At 38.4% G+C, this 11,546-nt stretch overlaps 1 pseudogene; it reads left to right on the top strand.

Annotated features, from left to right (window-relative positions):
* The first annotated feature begins 9,343 nt into the window (after positions 1 to 9,343).
* On the top strand, positions 9,344 to 10,471 carry LOC149162721 (uncharacterized; annotated as a pseudogene).
* The last annotated feature ends 1,075 nt before the right edge of the window (positions 10,472 to 11,546 follow it).

Below are 11,546 nucleotides of genomic sequence, written 5' to 3'. Positions count from 1 at the left end.
TGGAAGTGGTACAGGTGAAGTTGGAGTTGATGGCAATGAAGACGGAGGTGGTGTGGGCAAAGGTGGTATTCACGGAAACCCTTGTCTTATCAACTGAATAAAACTTCGCAAAGAGACCTTCACTATCCCTTCTTCATCCCCTCACGGAGGTGAAATCAAGGGGCTATACTCTAGACCCTTATTTCCTTCATTTCTGTAAATTTTTCTAATTTGCATAATCCCAAACATCAAGGTAGCTACATAACCTGTTTTTCGCACAACAGCATTTTAATCCAAGTATTCAAAGATTTTACGTACTTACCTCATGGTCCTTTGAAAAGTCATCGCTCTGCCTCACTATAGCTGACTGAGGTGTCGACCACAAATTCGGTAACAAATCCTCCTATGATGTGATCGAGCCAATGATCAACAGCGCACGTGATCTTATCCCCCGATGCTTCCAACCTTCGCACTAGCTCAGGGGTCCACACAATAGGACCGTCAAGTTTCCACCTTCCCTGACTATCTACTAGCTTTGTGATCCACTCATATAGCTCAATAGGAAAGGACGCGAAAAATATTTCATGGATCTCCGTATACAAGTATTGTTCCAACCACTATTCTTTTGATAGGTGAGGATTTCAGTTCTCCTACGCCGCGAACTCGTGAATCCTTCTGTCCAACCAGCCTTCGATTTCTTTCTTAGTTGGATTCCAGTGATACGACATCACACATCTCTCATGTAGATTCCAATCCTAGCAACGGAACCATTTGTTGGCTTGTGGGGGCCTAACCCAGGTTCAACGTTATTTAGCCAAACAAATCCCTACACTACTGGCCCTTTCGGCATCAGCCCACGGAGCACGAACTGAAGTATCATCCGAAGCAGTATGGGGGGATGCTGGAACCAATTTTTTCACCCTTGAGATGGATGTGATGTCATTTTATTCTAGCTATACCTGCCTTCGCGCAGGTTGCTTAACCCTATGCTCCACCCTTCAGTACCTTCGCGAAAGGGTACAATCGTCTTTTGTGCAGCCCTAACCAGGGGCTGAAGTCCTTTCACACTACCAAGGAAGTGAACTACGATATCTTCCTAACTAGGCTAAGTGTTTATTATCATATCTTGGTTAGCTTCACGTAAACAGATGTTCCTACTTGCAGTCACTTATCCAACACAATTACATACATTCGCACATCATATAAGCATTATAAGTGAAATTTATACCCAATATAATAGATGCATAAATAGGAAATAAAGACACAGAATTTGTAGAATACTTCTCTTTATTGATAATTTAGAATGATTACAGACTCGACCTGTCCTACGCACTCAGCTATGAACTTCTAGGCCTGTGCGCACTCAGCTACAGAGCCTCTACCTATGCTACGACCCAAAACCTAAACTTCTACTCAGATCTATCTCTCATACATCATATCTTATTCCATAATTTTATAATCTGATTGATGCCTCTAACTACTTAGAGCTTACCTCTATTTATACAATCCCATGGTCTGCGGACCATGGGTAGATCTTCTATAGCCAACATTACATTTTAAAATAAGGGCGGCCAACCCTATGACTCTTTAACATCTACGCGGCTCCGTGACCACAAAATGTGGAGTCTTTACATTTGGATTACGAAATTAGACCAAAATCTGGGCTTTAAGCCCCAAAACTGCCCTTGGGGGATCCCGCACCCAATAGAGGTCGTTGGGGACTTTAGTTGTATAAGTAGAGAGGTCTAGAACCTCACTAAGATTGAAATTTCTGTTGTAAAATGACGTAGGAGGTTGATCAAAATAAGGTGGTCATCTAGAAAATAGACTATTGGTTAATTTATAACCAATCAGATCTGTTCAAGCAGATTCTATACGTGGCTTATTTTATCTTGAGGGTCCTGTTTTTTCTCTAAACACATCGGTCCCACGTTGACTTCCCCTTTTTAAATAGGTGCTTCGCTTTATGTCGTTGATCTCCTCTCTCCAGATCTAACAGTCATCACTCATCCCAATCACTAACTAACTCGTTCTTCTTCTACCATTGATATGTCCATCTAATCCAATGGTCGTCATGTGATTTTGCATGGACTTAAGCACGGTCTTTATTACTTCGAAGGCACGTGGAAAAGCAGTTTTTCTCTCTCCTCTGATTGCGACGTGTCAAGTGCTCAAGCTAATAGTGCAAACTCAGAATATTACCACTTACTACCTGAAAGGCACATGATATACCACTTCCCGCTTTTCCAATACAACCCATGTGCATTAGTTCAAACTTTAATAAAGCACTTAATAAATGTTTTAGCGCTTAATTCCAAGATTACCCATTAACACTAAATGACTGTAATTAATGATAAACACATAAACGCTGAGATTTACAATTAAAGCATGAAAACAGAGGAAATACCCGGTTAAGTTTCAGAACACAAATACACAGATGTAAACGAGATTTTGCACCAGGATTAACACACGGTTTCACACTGAATCAATTTATTCAATATAATAGAAGTTATAGAGTCTTGCCCTCTAAGCTCAATTACAACAATTTATTTGACCTCTATCTCAATCTCAAAACCCTATTTGTCACTCAGACTCTCGCTTCTCACTCAATTCTCAATCATCACAGCCAATCCTTCTCCATTACATTTTCTTCTCTTTTATGAGTCAAATCCTATTCTAACTGCACTAACAACTCAATCACTATTTTAATCAATCTAAAAATCAAATCTCTATTCTTAAGCTCTGTTACACACCTATGCTAAGAACTTATCCCCTAGTCTAAAATAATACAATTTTCTAGTTATTACATTAATGAAGTAAAGATCATTTTCGAGAGATCCAACCTTCTCTACCAAAATTGTCTTTCGACAACTCAGGTCAGCAAAATTTAACTCATTTAGCCACAACATGTGAACAAACAATCACATTGCTGGTTAATTCCAGATGCTCCTGCATCAGACTCCCAGGGGAGAAAATAATCATTCTTCAGACTTTCAGGGTTTACTCCATACTTCTGCAACTTTGCTGTTGTCAACCAACTAGCATCCTCCATTGGCTATCCTTTCCATTTGACTATATATTGAAAATAAACCTCTCCTCTGGTTCTTTTGGATACTCTTTTCTCCAAAACAGCTTCCACCTCCTTCTTAACTGTCTTTGGCATTTGTTCTTCCCAATTCAATGTTTGAACTTCATATTCTGTAGTTTCCTTCTGTAGCTCTGTCTCTGTCTCTTTGTATGGATACAAATCTGCAACATTGAATATAGGTGATATTCCAATTCCCTCTAGCAATTCAATTTCATAAGCATTAGTTGAAAACTTTCTTACAATTCTACATGGTCCTATATTTTTCATTTGTAGTTTATTGTAAGTCTTAGCAGGAAATCTTTCTTTTCTCAAATACACCGTCACTAAATCTCCCACTTGGAATTATTTCTCTCTTCTTTTCATATCATCTCTCTGTTTGTCTTTGACATTGCTTTCCTGCAATCTGCCTTTGACATCTTCTTGTAGTCTCTGCATCTTCTCTACAAACTCTTCAGTTTTTTCACTTCTTGTCTCCTACTTACTCGAATTTCTGAGCTCATACACACCCCTTGGATTTATCCCAAAAACAATCTGAAATGGACTCATTCCAATACTTTGATTTGGAGTGTCATTGTAAGCAAACTCAGCTTGAGCTAGTGCTAAATCCCACTACTTAGGATTTTGATACACTAAACTTCTCAATATGTTCCCCAAGTTTCTGTTTACCACTTTGTTCTATCCATCAGTTTGAGGATGGTATGCTGAACTGAAACTAAGTTTAACACCTAGTTTCTTCCAAAGAGTTCTCCAAAAATGCCCTATAAACTTTGTATCTCTATCATACACAATACTTACAGGCAATCCATGCAATCTTACAATTTCTGAAAAAAAATAGATTAACAATATGTGTTGCATCACTAGTCTTCTTACATGCAATGAAATGTGCCATCTTGGAAAATCTATCTACCACAACATAAATGGAATCATCCCCCCTTTGAGTTCTAGGTAACCCCAAAACAAAATCCATGCTAACTGCATCCCATGGTTGGTCTGTTATTGGCAATGGCTGGTACAATCCTATATTCTGGCTTCTCCCTCTAGCATGCTGACATATCCTACACTTCTCAACAAATCTCTTAACATCAGTCTGCATCTTTGACCAATAGTAAAAAGCATTTACTTGAGAAAAGGTTTTGTCTTGTCCAAAGTGAGCAGATAATCCTCCACTGTGTTTCTCCTTTATTATGTTTTCCCTCATAGAACATTTGGGAATGCACAACTTTTTGCCTTTAAACAATAAACCCCCTCGGATAAGATAATCTAACCACTGATTTCTATTATGAACTATTGGATTTTGTACTAATGTATAAATATCTTTGAAATCTGTATCATCTTTATACATTTCAACCATTTCTTCAAATCCTACAACACCAACTTTTAATTCTTGCACAATGAAATTTACCCTACTTAAAGCATCAACAACTTTGTTCAACTTACCACTTGTGTGTTTTATCACAAAAGTAAAGCTCTACAAAACCTCTACCCACTTGGCATGTTTCTAGTTCAATTTTGGTTGGTTGTTTATGAACTGTAATGCATGATTGTCATAATACAATATAAACTCCTTTGGTAGCAAATAATGTCTCCATTTTTTTAAGGCTTGTACAATAGCATAAAATTATTTATCATAAGAAGAATACTTCTTCTTAGCTTCATTTAATTTCTCACTAAAGTATGCTATTGGTCTCTATTCCTGACTCAAAACTGCTCCAATTTCAACTCCACTAGCATCTGTTTCAACTTGAAATACTTTTTCAAAATCAGGTAAAGATAAAACTAGTTTTTCTGTGATTTTCCTCTTTAGCAACTTAAAATTCCTATATGTTGCTTCTATCCACTTGAATGGCTGATTAGTCTCCTTGATTGTTTTAAGAATTGGTGCACAAATTTGACTAAAACCTCTAATAAATTTCCTATAAAAACTTGAAAGACCATGAAAACTTCTTACCTCAAATATATTCGTTGGAATAAGCCAGTTCCAAATTGCTTGGACTTTCTCTGGATCCATTTTCAACCCTTCTTTAGAAACTACAAATCCCAAAATTAATTCTTCTTTCATGAAACTACATTTCTTCAAATTGATCAGTAGTTTCTCTTTCTGCATAGTTCTTAAAACCAATTTAAGATGCTCTAGATGTTCTTCCTTACTTCTACTAAAAACTAGACTATCATCAAGATAAAAAATAACAAACTTGCCTGCATATTCCTTCAAGACTTCATTCATCAATCTCATGAATGTGCTAGGTGCATTGGTGAGTCCAAAATGCATCGCTAACCACTCATACAACCTACTGTTTGTTTTAAATGCAGTCTTCCATTCATCTCCTTCTCTAATTTTTATTTGATGATATCCACTCTTCAGACCTGTTTTAGTAAAATAGTTTGACCCACTCAAACAATCCATCAAATCATCCATGTGTGGTAAAGGAAACCTATACATGATAGTGATCTTGTTTATGGCTCTCGAATCTATACACATATGCCATTCACCTCCTTTCTTTAGACTGAGTACTGTTGGTACAACACATGGACTAAGATTCTCTCTGATTAGTCCCTTATCCATCAGTTCTTACACTTGTTTTCCAACGTCTACATTCTCTTGAGAAGTTAATATGTATGCTGCTTTGTTTGGAAAACTTGATCCTCATATTAGATCAATATGATGACTAATACTCCTGATTGGTGGCAATGCATTTGGAAACTCATCCACAATAATATCAGCAAAATCATTCAACAGAGTTTTGGTTTCTTCAGGTAAATCATCTAAGTTTGTTGAAGTCAAAATTACCATAGGTCTCGCTATGACAGCAAAATGCATTTCTTCACCTTTTCCAATCTCTTGCAATAGATCCTTTCCACTCATTAGCATAACATTGTTTCCAGGTGCTCCTTTGTCAGCTTCATCCTTCAATGGCAGCAGTGTATGTTTATTTCCATCCTTCTCCAGAGTATAAGTATTTTTCTCCCATCATGAATATCTTTTCGATCAAACTGCCAAGGTCTTCCTAGCAATACATGGCATACATCCTTTGGCATTGCATCACACAATATTACATCTTTATAAGTACCAATCTGTATCTCTACCTTGCATTATTTTGTCACAATAATCTAATGTCTTTTCTGTAACCATGACACTTTGTAAGGAGTAGGGTGTACTATCTTCACTAATCCTAGCGTGTCCACCATCTCTGTAGAAACAAGGTTATCAATGCTTCCACTGTCAATTATCACTTTACAACATTTACCTTTGGATTTTCATGTAGTTCTGAACAAACTCTTCCTCTGAGTTGGTTCTCTAGTCTCTTTCTCTGCCTTAAGAAATACCCTTTTCAACAACAAGGATTCTCCTACTTCGGGGGATTCTTCCTTTTCTATTGAGGTGTTTCTTCCCTTTCCTCAGCCACATTCACATTCCTCTGACTTGTTGTTCTATTATGAGGACCATCCCATGATCCATGTCCCCATTCTCCACATGTGTAACACCGAATATCTTTTCCTTGACCTCTTCCTCTGGGTGCAAATCTTCCTCTATTAAAATCTCCCCTATGGTGGTCTACTAATTGAACTTCCTGCTCCACTCTGATGTTCTTGAAACCTTGGTGTGGTAGTTCCTCTACCTCTTGCTGAACTTTTCCCTCTATTCCTATGATTTTGTTTCCTCAACATCTTCTCCTCTGCCTTCAAACCTGCTTGATAGGCATCTTCAATGGTCTTCAGACTCAGTAAGCTGATCTCATCCTATATGTCATATCTTAAGCCATTGATATATCTGGCTACCTTCTCCATGTCATCCTCTGCATTTTCTGCTCGAATACTCAATCTATAAAACTCTTTTGCATATTCTTTAATAAACATTCCTTTTTGCCTTAAATTCTGTAACTGTTTGAAAAGATTTAACTAATAATCTTTTAGCATAAATTTAGCTTTCATTTTACTCACCATTTTGTCCCATTGTTTGATCTTGGAATTTCCTTTTCTGGTTTTGAACGTTTGTAGTTCATCCCACCAAATAGCTGCATGACCCTTTAATTTAGTAACTACAAATTTCACCTTCTTTTTGTCATCAACCTCCTCATAGTCAAAGTATTTTTCCAATGAACTGATCCAATCCACCAGCTCTTCTGCATTGAGACTCCCTTAATCCACAGGAATTTCCACCTTTGGTTTTCCACCTACTTTAGCCAACATCTTGATAACTTTGGTAGTTTCATTTTCCTCCTCTTCTTCTTCCTCAGAACATTCTTCTGCGGCACTGGAAACTCCTTCATCAGGTGTTCTCCTCTGAGCAATCTCCATTGTGTCCATCTTTGTAAGCAAACTCCAGATCTCTTCCAGCAAAACTGCATTTGCTTCAAGTCTTCCTCGGCCTATGCTAGCTCCCCTCCTTGGCGGCATGTTTACTGCAGTCAAAATCAATCTCTGTGCTCTGATACCAAAATGATGCAGGAGGTTGATCAAAATAAGGTGGTCGTCTAGAAAATAGACTATTGGTTAATTTATAACCAATCAAATGTGTTCAAGCGGATTCTATACGTGGCTTACTTTATCCTGAGGGTCCCGTTTTTTTCTCTGAACACGTCGATCCCATGTTGACTTCCCCTTTTTAAACAGGTGCTTCACTCTATGTTATATACCTAGGGGGGATAATATGGGGTACAAAGGGAGGTACCCAAGGGAATAATGTAATAATGGGATGGACCATAGTAATAAATAAGGTGGTTAACGCGTATCATGTAAGGGACCACAAGTAGTTAGTAATAATGTAATGGGCCCATGGTATTAGATAGATGGTGTTATCACTGAAAATGCTGTTGCCAAAAATTTTTAGCCTAGTTTAAAGACCGGGTGTTTTCGCAGCGCCTGAATTCTTTTTAGCAGTTTCGCAGCATATAAATTCGTTAGCAGTTTAGCAGCGCCATCTGTTTTAGTGATTTCGTAGCGAAAACATTGACCTTGCATTGGCTGCGCTGCGAAATTGGGAAATGACAGATATTTAAGGGAAACTTCTAGAAGCACTACACAAAGCTGCATATGTGGCATTGGTAAGCTGCCCTCCAAATTGCCCAATTGCTCAAGAGAAATCCAGATCTTTTGTTCCTCTCTGCACCGAAAAAATAATTTGAGTGGATTGATTGTATGTAAAGTTGATAGTTGAATTGAAGTATACTAGTATTGGTTTAATGTTCTCATTGGCAGTTGCAAAACAGTGTCTATGGTTTAGTGGCCAATCTTCTGGGTAAATCAAATAAGAGCTTGTGCAGTCTTCGATAGATTATTCCTTTCTGTTGGGTGATAATGATATAAGAGGGGAGTCTCATATTAAAAAAGTGACTGGTGAAGAAGCAGATGCTTTCAGAGGAAGACTCATTCGTAGGCTTACATCTATCATTGTGCACCATGTACCAATATTTTGGAGATTAGCTCTTTTAATATTCAATGGGAAGTTTGCTAAGGTAGGTTCAACAAATGGCGCTCCTGGTTCAGTGAAACATGAAGAGACTGCTAGACAAAACTCCTTTGAAGACGACCTTGGTGACATAAAGGATTCAAATCATTCCTTGGAGGAAGTTGCTGGAATGGTACAGGACATTATATCTGTTTGTGAAACTAAGGGAAGGACTGCGCACCCTTGAATGCAGTACGAGCCCCGGCCTGTTGCATCTGATGTATCTTAGCTTGAGAACACCATCAGACTGTTATTGAAGTTGGAGCCCGAGTCAAATCCAGTTTGGCATTATTTTAATATTCAGAACCACAGAATTCATGGCATCTTGGAAGGCTGCGCATTTGATCATAAGGCGCGTATGGATGCTATATATTGCCATGTCCGTGAACTAGCATGGAGAATGCGCATAAATTGTTTGACAATATCAGCATTAGAAGTTTCTCTTATGGAATGCAGTGATTAAAAGCCAAGTGTCAAGTGGTTTTTATAAGAATTTGATTACCACAGGGTCGCCATGATTAATGACATCGGGATAGAGATGTGGCAAACGATATTAGCTGTTCGTTCATTAGCTCTGCCACCGACGAAAGACAGAGACACATGGTCGAAATTTGCTTATGGTTGCCGGAAAGGTGTTCGTATTATTTAAGGTAATTCCGCCTTGATCAGATTGTCGTAGTATGATCTAGAATTACTACTCCAAATACAAACTGGTAATTGTTAGTGTATTTGAGACCTATTGTCTATATCTGGGATGAGAAGTTGCTTTAGGAGGCGGCATGATAGAGAGAGCTTCATCCTCAATTAAACGCTTCCACCCCTTGCGAAATATGGCAGATCAATTAAAGAAGAAAAGGCCGAGAGAAGAAAATGAAAAAATTTATGGCATGGCCGCAACCAAATATGGTCTAAATGCAGTGATGTCTTCGTCAGAGTTACTCACGAATGGAAACAAACCTCAAATGCAAGAAGAGCTGATAGAGCGAGATTCATACTTCCACAACTTGCGTCTCCGAGAGTTGGGCAAGAAAGTGAAGCTACCAAAGTTTTATAGGGATTACTATGTACACAACTTTGAGTTTCTTGACATTGGCAGTATTCTGTTTATTGTCCTTGGGGATGATATAATTTTTGTTGTCCATTCCATGGCCTCTATTGTGTTCTTCAGACGACATGGAGATCAAATCTCAGCTATTAGGGATGACAAAGGAAATCTCATCAAATGCGCCCTGCCGGGGAAAATCAGATCTGCTTGTTACAATATTCGTAATAATTCCTTCTTAGTGGACACTGAGTTGAAAAAGCCAGGAAGTTATGTGTTTGACAAAGTATGCAAGCAGGACAAAGTCCTAACCCCACAGAGTTTTTTTTTTCCATGAGAGTCCTGCATACTACACTGGGATTTTGATAGTTCCAACAAGCTGGGCATCAAGTACAGAAAGGGAGTTGTTTGATGCGATGGATGCAAATCTAGATAAAACACCAACTGCATATCCTGATGCTACCTTTGACAGCATGGGTGTGGCTGCAGATAATCTTTTACTTCCAATGATGACTCACAAGATGAGATGGTCAAGATGCAGGATCCAACGGTTTCAGGAAGTGGTAATGAACCACTAGATTCTACCATAAGGCATAAGAAAGGAAGATGTTCAATTGAAGATGATAGGGAGCATGACATAATTAGTGTACTTCGTGAGAATTGTCAGAATATACAAGCGGTTATTCGCAAAACAACTCAAGCACAGATATGCTCCAGCCAGCTAGACAGGGACATGTATTGGAAGGATATTGAGGTAAATAAACAAGTGCAACTACAAATTAGTGAGCTCGATAGAGAGCTCAAGAGAAAGCAAGGTCAGGATTTAATAGATGTTCTTGGAGGACTTGTAAATGTTGTGAATCGCCTGGTAGACACAATTCAGAACAAGAGCTCTCAACAATTGAATGAACCATGAATCTTTAGGGACATACAAATGAGTTTTGATTTGTCTGAAATGTCTGTAAGCACTTTTAGAATTCCAGAAAATTTTCAATCAATCTTCAATCATGTCTTGGCTTGATGATGTTCAAGATCTTGCAGAACCCTTGTATCCAAAGGTTGCTAGATATCATCTACCAGTTTTTCAACATGAGGTTTCTCCTCTGTTTTATCCATCAATCAATGGCGGTTATCCTTCACAAGACCTTTTGCAGCCTTGGATGGACGTCGATTCCAACATTCAACACAGGTTTCCTCCAACAGAGACAATTATGCCAGTGTTAGAAGATTTGGGGATACATGGATCCTATGCCAATAGCATTCAGTTTGGAAACAACAAGTCCTTTGGTAGCAGACTTGTTTTTAATTTTTATTTAATGCCTCCGAATAGCTCTTATGTCAGAGGTTTTATGCCTACCGCTTTAAACAATTCCGTTCTGGTGGATACTGCCATTCATTATGATAGTATGAGACCAGCTATGGCACCATGGATGGATCTAAGAAATACAGGGGACCCTCAGCATTTGAGCTCGTGTTCTGTTGCTAAGAACATTGGCTGGTCAACTTTTCAAGATGATGCCTGTGCATGAAGTAGAATTTTCTATGATAAACATATTTCTGCTTTCGGTTTGTTTTGATAGTAATGTCTTCATTGTGTTTAAGCACTAGCCAAAGGAAAATCTTGTCAATAATAACCCTCCCTTTTGAAAGAAAGATGGAGATTACAAAGAACAGATCTATGAAGGCAAAAAATGAAGACAGTACAGAGTGTGGCTGTGAGACTGCACTAAAGGAAGAATAGATGAACCCTAAAGGTAGGGTAGCATGTGAAATGTTTTAAGCAGTACCATCATCATGACAGAGCAAATCAAGCAAAAAACTTCACCAGCTGCCCTTGCACTAACTGTAAATGTGTTAAACGCTGTGCAGAAAGGTTGAGGCTATTAACCATACTCATTTACAGGTTGTTCTCATAACCTTGTCCAAAGCATCAATTAGGCATGGTGAATTTTTTAAAGGCAGGGAAGAAGACTGTGTTTTTGAAATCACAC

Source organism: Pinus tabuliformis, chromosome 5_2 (genome assembly GCF_031772625.1).
Source record: "Pinus tabuliformis cultivar Carrire ecotype Pingquan chromosome 5_2, CPIR1, whole genome shotgun sequence".
NCBI classification, from domain to species: Eukaryota; Viridiplantae; Streptophyta; class Pinopsida; order Pinales; family Pinaceae; genus Pinus; species Pinus tabuliformis.
Note: the sequence above shows the minus strand (reverse complement) of the source record. Positions and strands in the feature narration are given on the sequence as shown.